Below are 25444 nucleotides of genomic sequence, written 5' to 3'. Positions count from 1 at the left end.
CTGAGAGACCTTCCAGCATGTAGCATTAAATATTAGAGGTCGTGCCCCTTGCCAATCAAAATGATCTCGTAACATTCAGCACCGACAGACGACGTGTTGCAGTCCACCAGACGCCGATTAACTCCACAGAGCGCGTGAATTATGGAAATGACGAGACGAGGCTCTGCTTGCTAACAGAGATTCGATCAGAAATAACACTGAGTACGAGCTGACTTCCCCAGAGAAGGGGAGCAGATACTTGCGATCGGGATGTGGTGTTTTATATTGGTGCTATCGTGTTACTACTATTACTATTATTATTATTATTATTATTATTATTATTATTATTATTGTAGCTGCTATGGAATAGCCACAACAACGGTTAGTTGTACTAGTATTACCGCTGTTGTTATTGTTATTTTGATTATTATTAGTGATATCATTAATAATCCTGATTATGCAGGGGTTAATCCCTTCGATTTGAATGATAGCTTTACAAAAACCTTTTTAATGGAGTTTCCGGTTTATTATACACTCAGTGCGCAGCAAAGAGCAATGAAAGTCTTACTATTCTTACTATTTTCCCAGATGCTCTGAAATCTTCAGGAAGTGTTGTTGTAGCTAATTAAAGTTGCTGTGTTTAACTGCCCTTCTATAGATTTCACTTGTGACCAGAGTAAAACAGTTAGTAGAACAGCGACTCATTACTAAGAGTCCTGAGAGCCCCCTTGGATTGACACTCAATTATAACTTTATAATAGAAAAATGGAATGTAAAAAATGGAATATAAATATATATATATATATATATATATATATATATATATATATATATATATATATATATCATATATATATATATACATATATATATATATATATATATATATATATATATATAATGTGTATATATATATATATATATATATATATATATATATATATATATATATATATATATATATATATATATATATATTAATATTCCCGTGTTAGGTAGCCTAACTCCTTTTAAGACTTCTGTTTAATGCAGTTTGTATTTAAACGAGAGACGAGGCTTCCCATAATTTTTTTTTTTTAAATATGGCCAGTGGCGAGTGGTAAAGCAACGTCTTCGTCAACCCCTGCTCGAAGGAAACCAAGAAAAGGTGTAATGACAGAGTAACGGTAAACCTTTACCCTATAATGGATGTGCAATATACAGTATATATTGGAATGGCGGTCGGTAACTACACTTGTTTTAGCATGCATGGATTCGAGTCCTGTTTGGGAAGGGATAGCCTCTTTATGTATTTCCCATTTTAGACTTAAATTTACAGTGCCATTGTGTCTTAGAAATACGTGATAACAGTGATTGCGAACGAATGTACTTTAGACAACAACACATGATAAAAAAAATTATATATATGTATATAACTATATATATATATATATATATATATATATATATATATATATATATATATATATATATACATATACATATATATAAATTAATAAATTATATATATATATATATATGTATATGTGTATATATATATATATATTATATATATATATATATATATATATATATATATATATATATATATATATATATATATATATATATATATATATATATATATATATACAAACATACAGTATATATATATGCGATATTATATATAATTCAACATTGAAGTGAGGCTTTATCCCGAGATCAGCAGTACAAAACCAGATATCAATTGGAAGTAGTTAGCTAATGAAACATATTTTCCCCACTTTATTCTTATACAGCGACGTTTCGAGACCAATGTCTTATCATGAAAGGCTAAAATCAAAGATAGAAAAACTGATAAGCAATACAGCACGTTATTTTCTGTTTTTGTTGACACACAAAATCCATTGAATAAAGTAAGGCCTAAAATTTTGTTGAAATAAAAATTACGCTAACAGTCATCTACACAGTTACTTTTAACTTTTTAAGAGCTATTAATAATACATATTTTCATTTATATATATATATATATATATATATATATATATATAAACTTAAGCTCTATATACGATTTGTGTATATATAGACATGACACCTCTTTCTTACCTCATTAAAGAGAATTTTAATAATATATCCCGGCTGTTATATATACATATTTGTCTTAATGTATACCTAGGATATGTCAGTATGTTGCGTCATATATAGAGATTATATTAATGCAGTCCGGTGTTGTCTATATTTATACTTATGCCGATGCAACAGGCAGACTTACGTTGGCAACATATATATATATATTATGATTAGGTGAGATTGATGCACAAATGGGCCTCAGTTTCCTTTGTTGTTGTTGGTTGTTCTATCCAACCCAGAACTATCTAACGATTAGAATCATGGGAAATTTTGCAAAAATAATATAAAACAAGGGTTTAAAGATTAATTATCAAGCTCCCATTTTTGATAAAGATCTTTCCTATTAGCAAAAGTAATCTAGCTATAAAGGTGTTTCTCCTAAACAAAACCTCTTCATCTGTTCCCAGGTGCAATGAGTCAAAGCATCTGTGTTGGTTTTTACTGCCCCATAGGAGGGGATACAGCAACTGAAACCCACGAGGTCGACACACACACGCGGGTCTTTGGAAGATATCTTAACTTTAAATATGTTTCAACTTCTTGCCCCATCGTAATTTTTATTTCAACCACGTGTATCTTTCTTTGTATACTTTATTCAATGCCCTTCGACCGTATTCAACAAAAAATAATTTGTTATGCTGTAGTTTCAGAGTTTTATCTTTGATTTTGCCCCTGGATGATGAGACATTGGTCTCACCACGTGGAAGACGTCGCTGTATAAGGAATAAAGTGAATTATCATCCACGTCTACTTGCCTTCTATATACCCTCGGAAAATCTATATAGGTAAAGTGCCCTGGAAGAGCCCCATTTCATATATACGCTTTTGTCTATATATATAATATTTTCTTAAATAGAAAGCCAGAAATCTATATATGTCTATATGTCCACACACAAACTCTTATCTTAGTGCATGTTTTTCTTTATTGATCCTTTTATACCCCTAAAGTGCAGCTTATGAATTCATTATTCTTTTGTAGTTTTATTACTGGCGTATAATGTCTAAGTACATATCACTCATTTCAGAGGATCTATCTCGTGAGAAGCTTCTTGGACTGTGGCTGAATCCCCAGTTTCATTCAATCTACTTGAGTTCCTCTTTCCCCATCTGCTAATGTCATTTTGTAAATACACTACTTTAAATGTTAACGTGTTACACAGTTACTTATTCCCTTTTATACCAGAGCTATTATTTCATAATGAAATTATATTTGTTTTCCTCTTTTTACGTTTTATATATATATACGATAGTCAGAATCACAAGGCTAAATTACCTTAAATTGTTGCTACCTGTCTATATATACATATATATAAACTAAAACCACGTATATGTCATAAATATATATATATATATATATATATATATATATATATATATATATATATATATATATATATATATATATAGTGTGTATAATAGAGTAGTAATGATAGCACTGTTATAAAAACTACAATTGGTAACTGTGTAGATGACAGTAAACACCAAGTAATGTCTGCAAAGTATAAGAACGGTTAGCAGAAAGAAAGGGTTACATGAAGAGAAAAACAGAGAATAATGTGATGTATGTACTCAGACTCTCTCTCTCTCTCTCTCTCTCTCTCTCTCTCTCTCTCTCTCTCTCTCTCTCTCTCTCTCTCTCTTATTCCCACTGCTTCCTCTCTTTGTTTTCAGATTCCCCCTACTCTCTGTCTTCCCCACTTCCTTTGACTGTCAGCATTTTTAAAGTGAGTATTACAGTCTTAGGAAATTAAGAACCGTTACGCCCTCCCCCACCCCCTGCCCCCTTAGTGCCGAAGCGACAGTGAAACCATTTCTTCTCTTTCAGTGGTACCAGGAAGGGACGAAGTTGTTTGAAAGTCCAGTGCGGTTGAAATTAATTAATTGAAGAAACTTTTTCTTTATATTCCAAATTTCAAAAGCGGTTTTCTTAGCTGTAGATATTTTTGTATATATCGTTTCCCTTTTTGAGGTTGTGCGTTCATGGTCTTGTTGAAATTTCTTTATTTTTCTTTCTCTTTTTTTTCGGTGAGTGAACTTCGACATGCTTTGTTGTCACGCCACTCAATTCCACCCTTTCTCTTTTCCAGCCACCATCCGCCTCTCTCTCTCTCTCTCTCTCTCTCTCTCTCAGTTATCTTTTTTACTGCAGGTATAAAAAAAAAATTACACTGTTTAGCTAAAGAATGACATATTAGAGGCTTGATTGAGAAGCACCGTTGAGTGAAAAATGGGTGCCTTGCAATGATGCAAATTTGGTTTCATATAGTAGGATTTTATAGATGTAAACGTACAATAAACACACACACACACACACACACACACACACACACACACACATATATATATGTATGTGTGTGTGTGTGTGTGTGTATACTTTCACGTATTTCCATTCCTCCCTCCTAGCCAGCCAAAAATAATTTGAATTTCTAATTAAAAACACTTCTCATTTGAATGTTAGGCCAGCCAACATGGCGGGAAAGGTAGGGTTAGCACTTGTTTTGAACTAAGAACGCATCCCTCTCCGCACCTGAACGGAAATCAGGACAGTAGGCCCCCCTCTTCACACCCCCCTGCTAAAACCACTCCTAGATTTCCCCCCGTTTTGGGGTAGCGAGAGCAGCATAGTTTTTGGGAAGGTTATGATCATTAGAGGCATAGGCCCTCGAAGAGAAGGCTGCTAACTTAATCTAAAGGTCCTTAGACTTTAAGGCTTCTTTTCCCTTGACCTTTTTACTGGCTTAAGACTTGCTTTCAGATGTGCCCAGCTCTGCGTACATACGAACAAACGCCAAGCGCCCCACGCAAACAACACAAGAGTGCAGGGAGAGACGATCTGGCTTTCATGGGGAAAGGTAGATTTTTTTTCCCTCTCAATCTGGACTGGCGGCAGATGATGCTCATTCTACAAGTTCGACGTCTTATACAGGAGAACCTATAAGCCTGAGAAGTAGATTGAAATTCCGGTCCAGTTTCGCTAGCCTGTGCCTCAAATCATCTTAAAAGTACTGCCATTATAATAGACGTAAACTTCCCTGGTACGCAGTCTGGGGAGCAATAGCCTGTCCCTACCCCTTTCGTTGCGCGCAAGAAAGCCTAATCATTCAAGACGAACTCAACTGCTCAGCGACTGAGAATTATTGCGCAGTTCAGATTTGCGTTTTTTCCCTATTTGAGTTTACTTGCTGTATCATCAGCCTTTCAGATTACACCCTTGGTTGCTTTTGTGTAAATAAATTCAATTTAACGTAAATTGCTAATCATTTCCCATGGCGACCTTCGCATTACTACTTAAATAATGGTACTACCAAAGTAAGTTACCCACTTTTCCCTTTCATTTTGTAGCAGGTTGGCATTCTCAGTTGGCCTTAAGGCAGTAACCTAATATAAACCCCCGTTTCATCCCCTCCAACGAGTCCCAATCTGTAAATATATATATATATATATATATATATATATATATATATATATATATATATATATATATATATATACATATATATACATATATATATATATATATATATATATATATAATATATATATATATATATATATATATATATATATATATATATATATATATATATATATATATATATATATATATATATATATATATCTTTGTATGTGTTAAGTAGAAAAACTTGTTTTTCTTGAAACCAAAAACGAGCTTGTACAGCAATATAGCCATGCTAAGATTTGCTTAATAACAAAAAATGAATTATCTCAATTCCCCATAATGACGAAACTTTACATAATTACCCGCTAAACATTCTCAAAGAAAAATGGTATATTATCGTTGTAATGACGTGGGCCAATAAATTGCCCCCTAGTTTTAAAAAATTACCGAGAACTTAATAAGAAAATTTAACGGTAGGTGAGTTCCATTTTTAATCAAAGTTATTACGGCACAGAGTCTGCTTAGAGAGGTGATATTTATGAGGTAAATACGGTTCAGGTAATAAATCATATACTTAATGGCTTAGTAGTCCCAGCCTTGGGAAACAGCGCGAGATCAGAGGGCAGTCTCTGGGAGGGGTGGGATTGTGCTCCTGTTGGCGACCTTTGCAGTGAAAGGAAAAGGTGTTAAGTTCATATATATATATATATATATATATATATATATATATATATATATATATATATATATATATATATATATATATATATATATATATATATATATATATATATATATATATATATATATGTATATATATATATATATATATATATATATATATATATATATATATACATATATATATATATATATATATATATATATATGTATATATATATATATATATATAATCAGAATATACAAAGTCCTTTAATATATATATATATATATTTTATATATATATTTTTAGTTATATAGTCCATGGGGTACCAGCGACGGACGAGGAATCAGGACTACAGTGACACATATATTTTTAGTTGATAATAGTGTACGGTGGACTTATTATCAACTAAAATGTCGGTATATATGAAAATATATTCCTTAGGTAGATATGGATATATAAAGATATATATTATATATGAATATGATAAATAGTATATGTATATATATGTATATATATATATATATATATATATATATATGTATATATATATATATATATATATATATATATATATATATATATATATATATATATATATATATATATATATAATATAAATTAGTTGATGTGCGTCTGTGTTTGCGCGCTGCCAATGGATGTCTAAGGTAAATGCAGGGTACAATATGCTTTCCATACGTAGCCTCTCTTTCCCTTTATCTTGATGGTTGTTCCATGCTTTCCTATATCCTTCATTACACATTTTTCACAAATACCATATTTCCTTGATACTTTCACTTCCTTTTTCTCCGTTACTGTAGCCTACATTAGCTATCCTTCTTAAAGTTGAAGTTTGTAAACCTCAGTTGAACACTTTTGACCCCATTCCACAGAAAAGTTTGATGCAAAGAATCCACAGGTTTAATATTTAGTGCAAATAACAAAGGTAGCAAAATATTCTTTTTAGCTCCTCGCCATTTTCTATAGAACTTGACTATAAACGACTTCATCAACAACTACTTCGTTCATGGATTATTTCAGTTAGCTTTACATATTTCATGTGAGTGCCATAGTGATGCAAAACCTTTATAATATTGATCAGTGGGCTCTGTCAAATTGTTCTCGTGCTCGGCAGAAACCATTAGAAGAGGATTTTTAAATTCTATACACTGCTACACAATATGTGTTGATTTTGTTATTTGATCTGTACAACTGATATATTTTCTAAAGCCAGCTTGCTCGTCAATAAGCTCTTAATCAGTTTTGTCTCCAGTCTTCTGGGTATAAGCACACTAAATATTTCCATTATGAAAGTAAGTGCAATATCCTTATGTTAACACATTCAGTCAGGTCGCCTCTTTGGGACCTCTGCTATGGCTTCCAATTCCTCAACAACAGGATCTGTGTCCTCATTCCTTCATCTGCAAAGCTGTAAATGGAACGAGTTGTTACTTTATTTTCAACTAAAATTATCTCCGGAGTGATTCCACCGCAGCTCTCATATTTCCATTACTGGCTCCACTTCAAACACAGGATTTCATTCATTAATACACTTAAGGCTTCTCAATCTTCTGGAATATCAGTCAGATTATCCACCTCTTTTTTATGACTTCATAAAATGTATGGCATAGCGGTGTCTTTCCTCATCTTCTGAAGTTATTATAGACCAGTCCCCTTTTTGGTAAGGTTTTTTTCCTATAAACTTTAGAATTAATTATGATTAAGAAGTTGGAGGATAGGAAGGCCAAGAGGGAGGTGTGGAAGAGGCACTGGAAAGGAGAGGCATCAACATTTATGGGGGAGTGTGTGCTTGTGTGTGTGCTCGCAAGCTAGTGGAGAATGCCACGGGTTTAATGTGCTACTTTGAGCCTTTATGTAAGTGCGTGAAACGGATGATTTTGCGAAAAGATTTTTGCACAGGGTGTTCATCCATGATTCAGTAGCTGAAGTAGGAATGTAACAGTATGATCGTTCAGTTTACCGTACTCAGTAGCCAATTCTTGTTAACAGAAAAAGTCTCGTGTCTAGATGTATATATATATATATATATATATATATATATATATATATATATATATATATATATATATATATATATATATATATATATATATATGTGTGTGTGTGTGTGTGTCTGTCTATGTATATGTGTGTGTGTGTGTGTGTCTGTGTGTCTGTGTCTGTGTGTGTGTTTGTGTGTATGTGCGTGTGTAATGAACAGGCAATATCAGTCCAAGAGATTGTCTACAAGCCACCACTTTGAGAACATGAGATGGGATCTTACGTATAATATTTTAATAACAAAAAGACATATTAATGACTGTAAAGAGACGGAAAGACAAAACGATGTTTGTAAGATGATTTGGTACAAGTGTGTGTGTTTGTGTGTGTGTGTGTGTGTGTATGTATGTAAGTGGGGCGTAATCAATAAGCAAATAGAAAATTCATCATTTATGAGACGCCTGTCTAAACACACTATACATACAGACGTAAATACATGCGCACATTTCATTCATCTTATTCCAGCAGCCTTTTGCATCCAGCTCTTTCAAATAGCACATTATGAATCCTTTTAAAAGGATCCGGTGCTTTCAAGGTCTCTCAGCGCAATCATTTCAGCTGACGTGATTCCAATCTTCAAAGATATTTCGTTTCTTCTCTCTTCTTCTTATTCTTCCGCTTTTAAAATAGCCCAGGAAATTTTTGATGAATTACCAAGAGGAGAGGTAGCGGTTCGACTTGTTGTTTTAGGAATATGTGTGTGTATATTTATAAGTATGTATATATATATATATATATATATATATATATATATATATATATATATATATATATATATATATAAATTTTTATATTTTACGTTTGTCCACGATTAGTTACGTTAATTAATTAATGGGATAAACCTTGGCTTGCACTCAACGTGGACATGGGTAAATGCCAGTTACTGCATGAAAGGTACAAAATTACACACCATAATACTGGTAGGTCGCCAATTGAAAGCTTTGATCACTACAAAAATACTGCTTTATTGAACACAACATAAGCAATTTAATCAAAGAATACTGATTTAGCTCTCAATAAAGAAAGTTACTGGTAGAATTAACATCACCTGAAATACCAATTCTGGTTACAAGAAATACGTTACTGTTACAACCGATAACAACAGAATCTGGGTCCCCTATAAGGACTCCTTTGCAATTACTAATTTTTTCATGGAATATTGCACGTTAAATAGTCTGCGGCAATAAGGCTAAAATTCTTCCAAACAAAATGGATGACAGGATTGTGAGGTTGAAACAGATGACACATCTCGGGAAATAGATTTCCCAAATAAGAACATGTACATAGAAGATTCTCTCACTTGTAATAATCTATCACAATGGAGGGCTGATGAACTCTGTGTCAATGAGTAAGGGTTTATTTCATTAACAAACTTAATTCACAGGGGCGATATACCTAGATAGATATACCTACTAGTCGTTCACCAGGGGTTTTACTTTGGGAGATGAGAGAAACAGAAACTGACACTTAATTGTCAAATTTCAGACTTACTGGGCAATCCAGCATTGCAGTGTGCACAACTACAATTGAACGTGTTCCAATATGCCTTTCGTCGACAACTTAGGGGCGACTAGGGGTCCAGGTCTCTTGCAACCTCACAACACGTGTGGCTGGGCCAGAGCAAAGGGGCTATGACCCATAGCTCAGATGTAGGAGGCAACGGGTGATGCTTGGATGAGTGTTGAGCGAGAACTGACTTCGGATCGCTCTTTCTCTCCCAACTTCAAAGGTTATTATTCAGTTATAGGCCTTCAGGGTCCAAAAGGAGCAAGGGATTAAGGAAGGAGTGCCGACATTCCTGAAAGAGACAATGAAGACCAGCAGCAAGGAGATCACAGGAATATAGTTCTTGGGACAAGGGTAGCTAAAGTGACGTCTAACATGTCTGTTACCCTGGTGACTAATCTAAGTCCCCTACCTGCGTTGACCCTTCCAAAAGTCCATCCCAAAACTCTCCTCTTGTAGGGTAGTCTGTAACCCCATCCCTTGGTCCTAGCCTAACTGTCTTATCCACAGGAATTCCCTCTTTATGGAATTCTTGCAATAGGGTGGTGGCTTAATATTTATAACAAATATATATATATATATATATATATATATATATATATATATATATATATATATATATATGTATATATATATATATATGAAAAACAGAATGTTCATTGGATGAGATATTATAAGAAACCTTTGCCTAACCATAGTTACACTCCAGTGCTTTTCAAGAAAAAAGCAAAGTAGGACATAAAAACTTAAGATATCTTGAGCGTTTTGAGAATTATGTGTAAGACCAAAACTTGACTGTTTATCTATTCAGCAGATATTCTTAATGCGTTGAAGACTAACGGTGCCTAATAGGTGGGGGGGGGAACATTTTAATTAATGGGTTACTTCAGTGTTATCTTATAATAGCAAAATTATTGACATGAAATATTATTACTAAAGAAGAAACGGCTACTATAAGAAGACGTAGAGAGAGAGAGAGAAAGAGAGAGAGATTAAGCAAGAAAGTGCTACTAAAAGAAGATGTAGAGAGAGAGAGAGAGAGAGAGAGATTAAACAAGAAACTGTTACTAAAAGAAGGAGACGGAGAGAGAGAGAGAGATTAAACAAGAAGCTGTTATTAAAAGAAGGAGACGTAGAGAGAGAGAGAGAGAGATATTAAACAAGAAACTGCTACTAAAGGAAGACTTAGAGAGAGAGAGAGAGAGAGATTAAACAAGAACTGGTTCGGAAAGAAGACAGAGAGAGATCAAACAAGAAATTGCTACTACAAGAAGACATGGGGGCGGGAGAGAGAGAGAGAGAGAGAGAGAGAGAGAGAGAGAGAGAATAAATCCGGGCCTGATCCCTAGATCCAATCAGAGGAGGCGAGACGTCTCATACAAGACGGAGCAGGAGGAGATTGAACGTCGCCTCACGGAATCGTTCTTTCCGTTGAAAAGGACAAAATATAAAAAACTAAGAAAGTTTTGAACGGTTTCTAACTAACTCCTCCAGAAAAAAATATAATAAAAACTGGGATAAAAATATTACAAAAGTAATCAGCGGTGTTTTAGAGCTCTCCTCGATCAAAAGATAAAACAAGAAACAAGTAAAAAATGCGCCGAAGTTTCTCAGGCGCAATCGAGTTTTCTACAGCGTATAATGCTGTATGAAACTCTCAACTATGGCCCATGAAACTCTCGGCCGCGGCTCTTGAAAGTTTCAGCCACGGCCCGGTGGTTGCCTGTGTTGTTGGAACCTATAGCGGTGCCACACGCACGATCATATATAACTATAACCTTATATAACATGAAAACTACTGAGGCTAGAGGGCTGCATTTTGGTATGTTTGATGATAGGAGGGCGGATGATCAACATACCAATTTGCAGCCCTCTAGCCTCAGCAGTTTTTAAGATCTGAGGGTGGACAGAAAAAGTGCGGACGGACAAACAAATAGCCACCCCAATAGTGTTCTTTTACAGAAAACTAAAAATGTTATCTGTGCATCAAAGGAGATATTGAATAGACTAGGTTTAGAATAACCATTTTTTTGTTTTTGTTTGACGAGAATCTCGTTTCACTATGACTGGAAATTCTGTTTTTATTTCGTGTCCTTTTATTACTACCCGTGGTGTAAATAATGCACTTTATTTCGTGTTTTTCCTGTTCGTTTGAAGCCTTTTAGGTTTTATATTTTACTGTTTTTATCATCGGTATGTTTTTTTTTACCTTCCTACCAAATCTCGATATCATTTCACTTCAGTTTCAACTTTATTCTTACAGATGTTTATTTTCATATTGTTATTGTATGTATTTCTAAAGTATTTGTTATGTTTGATATTACTTATAAAATTCTCTTTAACTGTTATTTGCATTAAAGATAAAATTATGCGATTGCCGGAAATTGAAAGGGTAGATGAAAACAATTAAGTTTAAACTCCCTTCAATGAAAACTGCAGTAAGAATTAGCCATTTTGTCGCCTTAGTTTATTTGAGATATTTTATAATGAGGAGCTGTTTCGGTTCGTCTCAAATCATATGTATGTCTGTGGGGAGGATGTCGTTAGAATAACGCAAGCATAACAGCAAAAAAAAGACAGGACAAATTGGTTTTACAAGCATGTCTTTCTGCTTGCAATGAAGACAGAAAATTAAGAATAATTACTTCCTGATTAATTTCGAAAGTTGTTTAATTAAGATGCTTGTTTGAGTTTCATTATTTTTCTTTATCTGACAGCTAAGGATTTCCTTTTTAGTTTTCTGTAAAAGAAAACTGTTGTGACGGCTTTGTCTGCCCTTCCGCACTTTTTCTGTCCGCCCTCAGATCTTAAAAACTACTGAGGCTAGAGGGCTGCAAATTAGTATGTTGATCATCCACCCTCCAATCATCAAACATACCAAATTGCAGCCCTGTAGCCTCAGTAGTTTTTATTTTATTTAAGATTAAAGTTAGCCATAATCGTACTTCTGTCATCGCTAGAGATACCAACAACACAGGCCACCACCGAACCGTGGCCGAATTTCATGGTCCGGGACTAAGAGTTTCATGGGCCTCGGCTAAGAGTTTCATGGGCCGTGGCTGAAAGTTTCATACAGCATTACAACTGTACTTAAACCTCGATTGTGCCGAAGAAACTTCGGCGCCTTTTGTACTTGTTCAACATAAGTCCTAGGCAAGAAATGTGATCCCTTCATTTTCTGCAAAAATAGATTTTTCTCCGCAGTAGGAAATTATACCCGTACTGCCATCTCAGTTGGTTTTTATAACATGTTCGTTTTTAAGGGGCTCTTATGTGACTTCCATATTCATACAGCTTCTAATGCTGTATGAAACTTTCAGCCACGGTTCGGTGGTGGTACCTCTAGCGATGACAGAAGTACGATTATGGCTAACTTTAACCTTAAATAAAATAAAAACTACTGAGGTTATAGGGCTGCAATTTGGTATGTTTGATGATTGGAGGGTGGGTGATCAACATACTAATTTGCAGCCCTCTAGCTTTAGTAGTTTTTAAGATCTGAGGGCGGACAGAAAAAGTACAGACGCACAGACAAAGCCGTCACAATAGTTTTGTTATTCTATTTTGTTTCCCTTATAGCATTGCTACATAAAGAATTAGGTTCCACCAAGTCGGTCTATACATAATAAGAAATAACTGTCAAACGGGTAAACGCAGCTTTGTTTGCTCACTCGAAGTTCGGTAACATGAAGTCAATAATATCTGGAACATTTTGGTTGAAAATAAACACAGGCTTAAACCGAAGGGATTTTTTTGTTTGCATAAGCGTGACCTTTCTAAATGATAATAGACGTGCAACGAACATTCACCATTAACTAATCTGAAATAACTGTATATATTTCGCGACTAAACTTTATTCAACAACCACGAAAAAAAGAGAGAGAGAGAGAGATAATCCCAGTCTCTTTGAAAGAAATGTCGTAACGGGGAGAACGTGGCGGAAAAGAAAGGCTATAATCTGAAGGCGAGAGAACAAAAGATTAAAAGAGAAAGGAAGATAGCAGACAAGGAGAGAAAGTTATGCAATATTCATTCCGTGGCGGGTGTTTCTGAGAGAAAGTTTTCCTTTTTACTGTCGCGAACTTTTGTCTTTAAGGTTGGTGCAGAAAATTGAAACTACGTTTCAAACCAATACAATTTTTGTTTTGGCGAACCACATGCCTTCATTAACGTGGTGCAAAAATACTAAGCGGATTATGTATTATTTACATCTTCCAAAGTACGGCTACAGAATAGAAACATAAGAGAGTATTGATAGGAATATATGCAGGGAAAATGGAATACTGGGACTTGGGCGCCATAGTAGGAGGTAGGCCTGCCTTATAAGATATGGAAAATTGTAGAACTTTGGCTCCATAGTAGGAGGTAGACCGTCTTTATAAGATATGGAAAATTGCAGAACTTTGGTTCCATAGTAGAAGGTAGACCTGCCTTATAAGATATGGAAAATTGTAGAACTTTTCCTCCATATTAGAAGGTAGACCTGCCTTATAAGATATGGAAAATTGCAGAACTTTGGCTCCATAGTAGGAGGTAGACCTTCTTTATAAGATATGGAAAATTGAAGAACTTTGGCTCCATAGTAGGAGGTAGACCTGCCTTATAAGATATGGAAAATTGTAGAACTTTGGCTCCATATTAGAAGGTAGACCTGCCTTATAAGATATGGAAAATTTCAGAACTTTGGCTCCATAGTAGGAGGTAGACCTGCCTTATAAGATATGGAAAATTGTAGAACATTACAAGGTAGACCTGCCTTATAAGATATGGAAAATATTAGAAGGTAGACCTGCCTTATAAGATATGGAAAATTGAAGAACTTCTTTTTGGCTCCATAGTAGAAGGTAGACCTTCCTTATAAGATATGGAAAATGCCTTATAAGATATGGAAAATTCAGAACTTTGCAGAACTTTGGCTCCATAGTAGGAGGTAGACCTTCTTTATAAGATATGGAAAATTGAAGAACTTTGGCTCCATAGTAGGAGGTAGACCTGCCTTATAAGATATGGAAAATTGTGGAACTTTGGCTCCATATTAGAAGGTAGACCTGCCTTGTAGACCTTCCTTACAAGATATGGAAAATTGCAGAACTTTGGCTCCATAAGTAGAAAATTAGAGAAGGTCCATAGACCTTCTTTATAAGATATGGAAAATTGAAGAACTTTGGCTCCATAGTAGGAGGTAGACCTGCCTTATATAAGATATGGAAAATTGTAGAAACTTTGTAGCTGCCCATATTAGAAGGTAGACCTGCCTTATAAGATATAAGGAAAACTGAAGAACTTTGGCTCCATAGTAGGAGGTAGACCTGCCTTATAAGATATGGAAAATTGTAGAGACCTGCCTTATAAGATATGGAAATTGAAGAACTTTTGACTGCCTTATAAGATATATTAGCCTTATAAGATGTGGAAAATTGCAGACCTGCCTTATAAGATATGGAAAATTGTAGAACTTTTGCTCCATATTAGAAGAACTTATAAGATTGGTTCCATATAGTAGAATGGAAAATTTAGATAGTAGGGGTAGACCTCCTTATAAGATATGGAAAATTGCAGAACCATATTTGGCTCCATAAGTAGAACTTTGGTAGACCTTCTTTATAAGATATGGAAAATTGTAGAACTTTGGCTCCATAGTAGGAGGTAGACCTGCCTTATAAGATATGGAAAATTGTAGAACTTTGGCTCCATAGTACAAGGTAGACCTGCCTTATAAGATATGGAAAATTTCAGAACTTTGGCTTCATAGTAGGAGGTAGACCTGCCTTATAAGATATGGAAAATTGCAGAACTTTAGCTCCATAAGAAGTACCTGCCTTATAAGATATGGAAAATTGCAGAACTTTAGCTCCATAGTAGAAGGTGGACCTGCCTTAGAAGACATGGAAAATTGTAGAACTTTGGCTCCATAGTAGAAGGTAAACCTGCCTTATAAGATGTGGAAAATTGCAGAACTTTGGCTTCATAGTAGGGGTAGACCTGCCTTATAAGATGTGGAAAATTGTAGAATGTAGGAAAAACGAAAGCTGGGAGAATTCCAAAGCCTGTAAGATAACCCTGGTTTTGCTTGTCTCATTGAAATGGATATGAATAATTCATAAAATATAGATGTTTTATACTCAGCTATGATTTTTCGTATTCTGCAGTATTTAGTATACCTAAATCAATCTCTTCATAAGTCCTCTGTCAACTGAGCCTGCTTTGGTGAGTTCTGTTATTTAGGACTCGCAAACGCGGAAATCCTTTGGTGGTGTTACTCCTGCAAAGGAATGAAAACAAAACGGACGATTATGGAAAGAATTATGTTTCATACCTGAAGGTCTTCATTTTGTGTCATAAACCGGGCATCTTGAATACTGGCAATTTCTCCTTCTTATTCTGAGATCTACTGACAATGTACATAATATTCCCAAAGTATATTCAGGGGTGAAAGAAAACGAACTGGCCCCTCTCCCCCACCCCACCCCCATCTGTCTCCAAAAATTTATAGCAACTCCAAAATTTTGAAGTCACTTGAAACCAGCCTTACTTGATGTTATGAGACATTTTGTGACATCACTGCTTGTGTTATACTCTCTTCAGAGGTCATAAATTTTTGAGTTGTCACACAGCTGTCTTCGCCTTGAGATCCGTTTGACGATATGACCTTCCAGTGTGCCTGCAAGGAAAAGAAAAGAGAGAGAGAGAGAGAGAGAGAGAGAGAGAGAGAGAGAGAGAGAGAGAGAGAGAAGGGGGTAGGGGTTGTGGGAGGGGATGAGGGCTGTCAATTTTGTTCCTCCGTAGCCGAACTTTCAAGACCAATTTCCGTTGCTCCTTCCAGAAACTTTTGAATCTTTAAGTTTACTTATCTCTCCGAAAGAAGGTTATAGTTTTCTAACCAAATGAAGTTTTATTTTCATTTAATTTTTTTTCTGGCGTCATGTTAAAACTTATCAGAGTTTTCCCACTGTACTTTTTATAACTATGATCGGTTTCAGTAACAATGGTATCTTAGTGTTGCTGTGATAAAGAAATCTGGTTCAACTCGAGATCGAATAATGGAAAAAGTTATTTAGAGTATTTTTAATCTTAAATTCGAACTTTTTGATGTAAGCTTTCCGTGATACTTACCATCATTGTGCTTTATCACTACTTTCACCGAAAGGGGCCAGTGTATATTAATGCTATCCCAGGGGAAGTAACCATGGGCTTTTAACTAATATCTTCATCTGACTCCTTCCTGTGGTTGTATCTGTTCTGTCACGCATCATATGCGTCTTACCATTATTATTACTGCTGTGCTCACACCTGAAAAAATCCAGGTAATATAAGATAAGATCCATATTTGGCAAGGGGTGAGAGAACCAGCCCAGGGATGGACGATAGCAAGTACTGTACAAATGTGGATTGTTTTTATATAGTATACTGTATCTGCGTTACACAAATAAATATTACGCATTTGTCAAATTAAATGAGTAAATTATTATTATTAATATTAATGTTGTTGTTGTTATATGTTTATTATACCCAAAACATAATTTAAAAGGATGTATAATGCTTCATTTCTCACCAACGATTACAAATAGTACAATGAAAGCAAGCTGAAGATGAAAAAGCAACAAAGCATCATAAATGAGTATACATGAGTTATTTGCAAGAACCATCAACTTTAGTCAGGAAATTGAATGCTCTTATTCTTTCTTTTTCGTTAAGAATTTCGGGTTCGAAAATGAAATACTGCGTGGCTTACGGCGTTTCATTTAAAATTTCCATAATAACAGCCTCTCCCAAAATGAAGCTCGCTCTCCTGGCCGTCTCATGGCCCATGATGAAGAATAGTAATCATGCTCTAATAAAGAATGGAAATTTTTGCCCCGATGAAACCCCGCTAAACCTGCTAATGGACGAGACTATGCGGGTGACAGCCAGGCCAAAGTTGGCTCTCAAATTGGCCAGACAAATTTTTTCCAAAGGAGAAAACTGCCAAACTTTGCCATTATAGCTAATTCTCGAGGGTGAGACGTGGAGAGCAAAGGCCCCCACACGGAAAAACTTCTCGAGGATGAGTTTCCAAACTGAAAAGAGAGAAGGGACTCGACGAGGAGGAGGAGGAGGAGGAGGAGGAGGAGGAGTAGGAGGAGAGGGATAAAGAGTAGCGCAAAGCCCGAAAAGAAAAATGCGGGGAAATAGGTGCTTCACAACAAGCGAGAGTGGACTCTGTAAAGTAAAGAGGATTTGATGCCGTCGAAAGGGTTCAGGATTGCGGTAAAGAGAAATTAATCTCCTTAGTAAAGGTAAATCATACTCGAAAACGATGCGAGGTCAATTCTTTTACGAAGTTACTGATACGTGAGAGATGAAAAGTTTGACATTTATGAAATACAAACACTAACCCTTTTGCATACTCGAACAATATGCATGAACGAAGAGCTGAAAAATGGAGAAGTGATTAAGATGATTTCGTTTGATGACTGCACTTAATCGTTTTTTCCAATTATCGATATCAATTTAAAAATTAGCAAAAGTTGAATACCCATGAATGATGTTTTTTAAATGGAAAACTTGAATGTGGTGACGTATAAAAGTGTTCAAATTGTCTTTATTTTAAAGTTGCAGACCATCTTGAAATACGAGCATTTTATACATTTCACGTGCATACATACATACATACATACATACATACATACATACATACATACATACATACATACATACATACATACATACATACATACATTAGAGTCCCAGTGCACAATAGCTGCGCAAATATACTGGACCTCTGTGAACTTTCTTATAAGAAGCAAGAACAAAACTCATTCATTTAAGTTAGTAATGTTCAAGTGACCAAAAGAGCGAAGCCTAGTTTCAGTAACGTTCGCTCACTCGTGTTTTATTGCAGGGGAAATATCCGGGAATAGAATATTGTCATCCGAGAGTTAGAGGAAGTTTTGCCGTTTCAATCAGCTTGAAAGATATGCCCGGTCAAGAGAAGACAGATATTATATCCTCGTAAAAAGAGAAAACACTAGGAATAAAATAAACTGTGTACCGTCTTTTCACTCTAAGCTCGTGTAACTGGAGGTAATCCTCATCCAGACAATGTTACAAATTACCCGAGACATTTTCTTCACAGAAAGGGATAATGATAATTTAGTGGGGAGCTTCCTCCCACAGAGCAGGAAATAGTTGCTTACAGAATGCCGTGGCATTCAGCCCTATTTTATCTTCAGCTATTCAAAGATTATCTTCAGCTATTCAAAGACAGAATTATATATATATATATATATATATATATATATATATATATATATATATATATATATATATATATATATATATATATATATATATAGGCTAGGCTGGGGATCATTCGCAGATAGTGACCCCCAGCAAAGTTCGCTGGTCGTTATCTAGGACTAATATTTCTTTAGGGTCATTATCTTGATGATATTTATAGTCTTATGTTTATGTTTTTACGGTCATCCCCAACAGGATTGTACTAAACACGCCCAAAGGTTAAAACCCTTGGGGGTCACTGCCTAGGAAGGATCCAAGGCTGGCATTCATGAGCAGACTTTCAGAACTTGAATTGGTCAGAATTTAAATGTTAGCTATGTGAACCCCGTATTGATTCCGAACACATATTAGTTACATACATTATGTAGGTTTTTGAGCGCGTGCAGAACAAGACCCCTTTTCTCTCGTGCTTCGAGGACAAATGGCCGCCTCCTTCATCTTCCTTTGAAGTCGAAAGCAAAGTCTTACTCAAAAGCATAAATATTCGAATTGGCAAAACGTTATTGTTCATTTATTTATTTGATTGTTTGTTTGTTCTTTGGTCTCAATTGACGTTACGGCATTTGATTTTCGTCTTGTTCCGTTACCTCTCTCTCTCTCTCTCTCTCTCTCTCTCTCTCTCTCTCTCTCTCTCTCTTCATTCATGTATTCTGTTATGTGAAATTTGAGTATTTTTGGTAATTTCCATGAAAAAATTTACAAATACATTATTTGTAGAAATATGTAAAATGATTGTATTCCATTTCCATTCAAATGGAAAACAAAACACACTAATCAGTAAAATAATGATTAATGCTGGGGGAAACCATTAAAAAATATATTTTACCTGGTGAAAATACTCTATCACCGTAATCATGGACGAGCTAAACTGTTCTGATACCACAGCAAAGCTGACCTCTTACACTCACGATGTTAGATTTAATTTTTGAAGTCGTATATATTAAAAAAAAAGTGGAAGAGCAAAAAATAGAATACCAAGTTTTTTTAACTGCTGGCTATAATCTAAATTACATGAATAAGTGCTGTTATATTTTTTTTAATACAAGGCAGCAAAGCGCTCTGCTCCGTTCACTTGCCATTCTTTTAGAAATTCATTCTTGATTTCTCGCGACCTGGCCGACCAAAATAAGAGTTGATACGAGAGCCTCCAACAATAAACTCGATGAAAAGGAAGAAAAAAACGAGGTTTTATTGACGGCCATTTCAAACTTCGCACGTCTAAAAAAAAAAAAAAAAAAAAATTCTTCTGGATCCCGGGTCATAAATGTAATTTCAATCGGTGGAACAAAAATGAAGAAAAATTCCATGATTCAGAATCGGTCTGCCTAATGTCCTTTGGGTAAATTACGCAAACTTGTGCTTGTGACTCTTTCATAAAGGTTTGACGCATTTGAACTGAATTTATAAGAAAAAAAAAATATCTGGTCACAGCTTTTGTAGATGAAGTCAGGCCGATAGAAGAGTAATCTGTCTGATTGGTTTAGTTTCTACCTTGATTGTGATAAACTGCACAAACTGAGAAACACTACGAATGCATAGTTATGATTGATAGCATTAAAGAAATGGTCCGCTGGTATGGTCGTTAGTGTCGTGACATGTCGCTCTGATGTCGCGAGTTTGCGCCTCCCTCAGGGCAATGAAAAAATCACTGGCGCTGTATCATGATCAGTCACTGCCTCAGTGTGGGGTCTGCAGTGGGAGGTTGAAACTATCATTCTTTAGGAGCTTGAATTTCTAGTCAATGGCCCCTGTGGGCTTGTTCCATGTGAATAGGTTTCATCTGCTGAAATAATAATAATAATAATAATAATAATAATAATAATAATAATAATAATAATAATAATAATAATATACTGCTCATAACTACCTTCTGGTATACGGAGAAATTAAAAATATTTCTCTAAAGAGAAACCCCCATAGGGGGGTAGTGCCGTCAGTGCACCTCATGCGGTGCACTGTAGGCATTACTTAAGGTTCTTTTCAGCGTGCCATCGGCTCCTAGCTGCAACCCCTTTCGTTCCTTTTACTGAACCTCCTTTCATGTGCTCTTTCTTCCATCTTACTTTCCACCCTCTCCTAACAATTGATTCATAGTACAACTACGAGGTTTTCCTCCTGTTACACCTTTCAAACCTTTTACTGTCAATTTCCGCTTAAGCGCTGAATGACCTCCTAGGTCCCAAGTGCTGGGCCTTTGGCCTAAAAAGTCTATATTCAGTTCAAGTCAGTTCTAAAGAAAAACGTCAGACTTCGGTTACTCAACTTTGAACTTGTCTGGTTTTTGGGGGCTTATAAAAATGTTTTTATTTTTTATTTTCATACGTTATATAACTCGCACCAATTTATTGTCATGTCGACGTAATGAGGTCACTCTAAAAACTAATGCTGCTGAAATATGACTGCTATTTCCAGGGACATATCAAAACTTCTATCCAATAGAGTAATTGTCCTCCATTCTTAACCGGCTCCTTTTTCTTGAGCCCGTTTTGTGTCTTATTTAAATTCAGTATATTCTTATTCTTTCACATTAATCAAGGTTCTTATTTACCCTAAATCGTTATTATATAAAACGGCAAAATTCTATGAGAAATTTTATTCCGTACATTTTCTGTATTTAATGTAGGTCACATTGCCATTGCTGATTTGGTAAACTTTGTTAATTTTCTTAAGTATGTGTAAATTTTCTTCTGGTGTATGTGTCTTGATGTATTCGTTCGCAGATAAATCGTTGCAGTATAGGTTAAAATCTCCGTTTGGACTACTATTCATTTTTCAGTTTTCTTTTGTGTATTATTTCTTGACTATAATACTACGCATTGATTATGATATTCCTGTACACCTGATCTGTATATAGAATTTAGACCAAAAAGCCAAGCGCTGGGACCTATGAGGTCATTCAGCGATGAAACGGAAATTGACAGTAAAAGGTCTGAAAGGTGTAACAGGAGGAAAACCTCGCAGTTGCACTATGAATCAATTTTTAGGAGAGGGTAGAAAGTAAGATGGGAGAAAGAGAATATGAAAGGAAGTGCAGTAAAAGGAACGAACGGGGTTGCAGCTAAGGGCCGAAGGCACGCTGGAAAGAACCTTAGGTAAAGCCTACAGTGCACCGCATGAGGTGCACTGACGGCACTACCCCACTACGGGGCCTGATCTGTATAAGACACTCAAACGATACAGCAGCACCGCTGCCTATTTTGAGGTAGCCCCCTGTCGCCTATGATACCGTAAGTCCACTGAGAGAGGGAGTGCTCTCTCCTTCAGCTCAAAGGATCCGTGGCTGAAAAAAAAAAAATAAATAAAATACTGTTGAGGGAAAGAGGCTGCGGAGAAGAGGAAAGCGCGCTTACCCTTCCTGTTGCTTCTCGCACCTGTTTTTTCTTCTTCTTTTTGTATGGTGAAGAGATGGATGCGAGAGGACAGGAACTAATACGCAGTCACTGCGACAACAGAGTTTTTCTTTTTTCTAAACATTCCAGTTAAAAAGTCTTTTGCATCATGGTGCATGTTTGATGTCTCAGAAATAGTAAAATTTCATTCTGTAAGTGCCGCTGATACAAAGGACTAATCAAACTGGTTCGACTCTAGTGTATAAAATTTCAGTTGTTTTGATTGCAGCTGAATTAAACGATTTCCACGGCCACTCTTCAGATATCCAACAAAATGACTGACGATACTTCTGTAGTTTTCTTTTCACCGTCACACTTTTTTTTGTTGTTGTGCCCTCTTTTCCCTCGAAGCTGAAATAGGGCCCTTCTTCTTCCTTTTTTTTTTTTTTTTTTTACCTACGAGAGCGAGAACCCTGCGTATTAAAGAGGACCACGTAAAACTGGAAAGGAGTCACTCACAGCAATCCCGATCCTTTATTTGCTTCTCATTATATATATTAACTGTATGGCGACCATTAAATAACAAAGGGTTAATGAATATGCTGGAGGTGAATCATCACCCTGAATGATAATGGAGGTGACAAGAGCACTCATTAAGCAAGGTTGGGGGTTGTTCTAGGAATCAATACCGTCAGTCCAAGAGCTCCTCCGTTCGCCTTTAACCACAATGGGAACGATGCGAAGACAATTGACTCATCAGCCGCTTGTGATTTTCACGCTTCGTGCCTCAGGAGGAATCTCATTTGGTACTTACATTCAGGCGTTTGCGCCTCAGGAAAGAAATGAAATAGTTTTTTAGTTTTCGGTAAAAGGAAACTATTGAGATGGCGTTGTCTGTCCGTCCGCACTTTTTCTGTCCGCCCTTAGATCTTAAAAACTACAGAGGCTAGAGGGCTGCAAATTGGTATGTTGATCATCCACCCTCCAGTCATCAAACATACCAAATTGCAGCCCTCTAGCCTCAGTAGTTTTTTTTTTATTTTATTTAAGGTTAAAGTTAGCCATGATCGTGCTTCTTGCAACACAACAACACAGGCCACCACGGCCGGCTGAGAGTTTCCTGGGCTGCGGCTCATATAGCATTATACCGAGACCACCGAAAAATAGATCTATTTTCGGGGGCCATGATTATACGCGATTATTGCGCCGAAGAAACTTCGGCACAATTTTTATTTGTTTCATTTTTAATCCAGAATTAATTTGCAATGCCTAGTGGATCTGACAATGTCTTGCAGTGTTTTGAGTTAGGAATTAATACCTCCTGCCGTCAGGAAAATCAGTGTTGTACGATTTATGGTTAAGAATTACTGCGTAATGAACTCGAGGAGATAAGTGTTGTGAGGTATTATTAGTCGCTCTTAATTATGCGTGTTAATTGTCACTGGAGATGACTTATAACCTTATTTGGAGGTTTAATAGATAACTGTAATTAGAAAGTAATAAGAGCTTTGTCTAATTATGATTTTGGTATTAACTAGAAAATGTATATTTACAGAGTTAGCATATTAGCATAGGCAGTACTTAATGTGGGCACGTTATAATGACTGCCAGAGTATCTAAATTATGTTAGATAGCTTTGGATTTGCAGCATTAATTGTATCCAGGACGTCCTGAAGCTTCCGTTCTTTGCATAATTATATATAATTATACATAATGGGATTCACTACTGTCATAATGTGCTAGTCCTTCATTATCATGTTGTAACAAACTTGTATTCTCTTTTGTTGCTGCCACAATGATTGCTTGAGATCAATTAGTGTAGCAGATGTGTGTGTTTTTTTTTTTTCTCAAGTCCAATAATCTTCGTTAAGCCGAGGTTTGTCGCTTCTTTCTAGATGAGACCTAGTCCTATTTATTTTATTATGCTTAGCACCGATAAATAATTGTATGTTCAACGTCAGTTAAACTTTCGAAAAGCAAAAAAAAAAAAAAATTGTCAAAAAAGTAGAAGGTGGGAGCCTTCGTTATGATTTATTGCTATCTACATTTTTTGGTGAAATCAACCAAGTTAACCACTAGTTATATTTTTATTTTGCTTATTTTGTCATTTTTCACATTTCATTCCAATGGATTAATCAAAACTGAAATAACCAGAAATCACTTTAGAATTACATGTCAGCATTTCATCCCTTTGTCTCACACATTTCTTTCCGTCCACCCCATGTGTTATTCCCATCAAGGCCAAGAGAAAGAGACGGTCTGCTCACTTCCCCCCAAAATCCGCCATGTAGGCGGAGCTTTGTCTACCTCCTTATTGCGTCAGTAGATGAATTTCCGTAATGAGCAGGTACCTCCAAGATACGTCATCGCCTACGTAGTTGCCCCAGGTGGGAGGCGACTCCACCCAATTGGTAGACTTTGTCTCTCTTGGCCTTGATTCCATTGTTCTGCTCTGTGCTGTCGTAATACAACATGGAAAGACGAATGGAGATAAACCAGTATAAGAATAGAAAAAAAATGAAAAAGTTAATAACGTATTTAAAAGAAAATTAATAATTATTGTTATTGTCATCATTAAAAACAATAATAACAAAATTGTTACTGTTATTAAAAATAATAACATTAACAATACCTAGCTCCATTGGTTGTACCTGTTCAATAACCTCCCCTTTGTCTCTACAGAGGCCTTGTTATTGGTGCCATTACTTACTGTCATCTGTGCTTCACTTGCGTTATTTTATCCTCTTTTCTAGTTTTTCTCATTTGAACGATCTCTTGCGGAACATTGTATTTCGGTTAGTGGGCGATTTTGGCTTGGTCCATAGTGATATATGTACATACGTCATTACGCAAATATTAATCACCAGTTCATGATTTAAGTTCTTCATTCGAGGGGTGGGTATAGTTCTCAGCTTGCACGCTGCTGGCCCAGCGTTCGATTCCCTGACCGGCCAGTGAAGAATTAGAGGAATTTATTTCTGGTGATAGAAATTCATTTCTCGCTATAATGTGGTTCGGATTCGCAATAAGCTGTAGGTCCCGTTGCTAGGTAACCAATTGGTCCTTAGCCACGTAAAATAAATCTAACCCTTCGGGCCAGCCCTAGGAGAGCTGTTA

Source organism: Macrobrachium rosenbergii, chromosome 8, assembly GCF_040412425.1.
Source record: "Macrobrachium rosenbergii isolate ZJJX-2024 chromosome 8, ASM4041242v1, whole genome shotgun sequence".
Taxonomy (NCBI): domain Eukaryota; kingdom Metazoa; phylum Arthropoda; class Malacostraca; order Decapoda; family Palaemonidae; genus Macrobrachium; species Macrobrachium rosenbergii.
Note: the sequence above shows the minus strand (reverse complement) of the source record.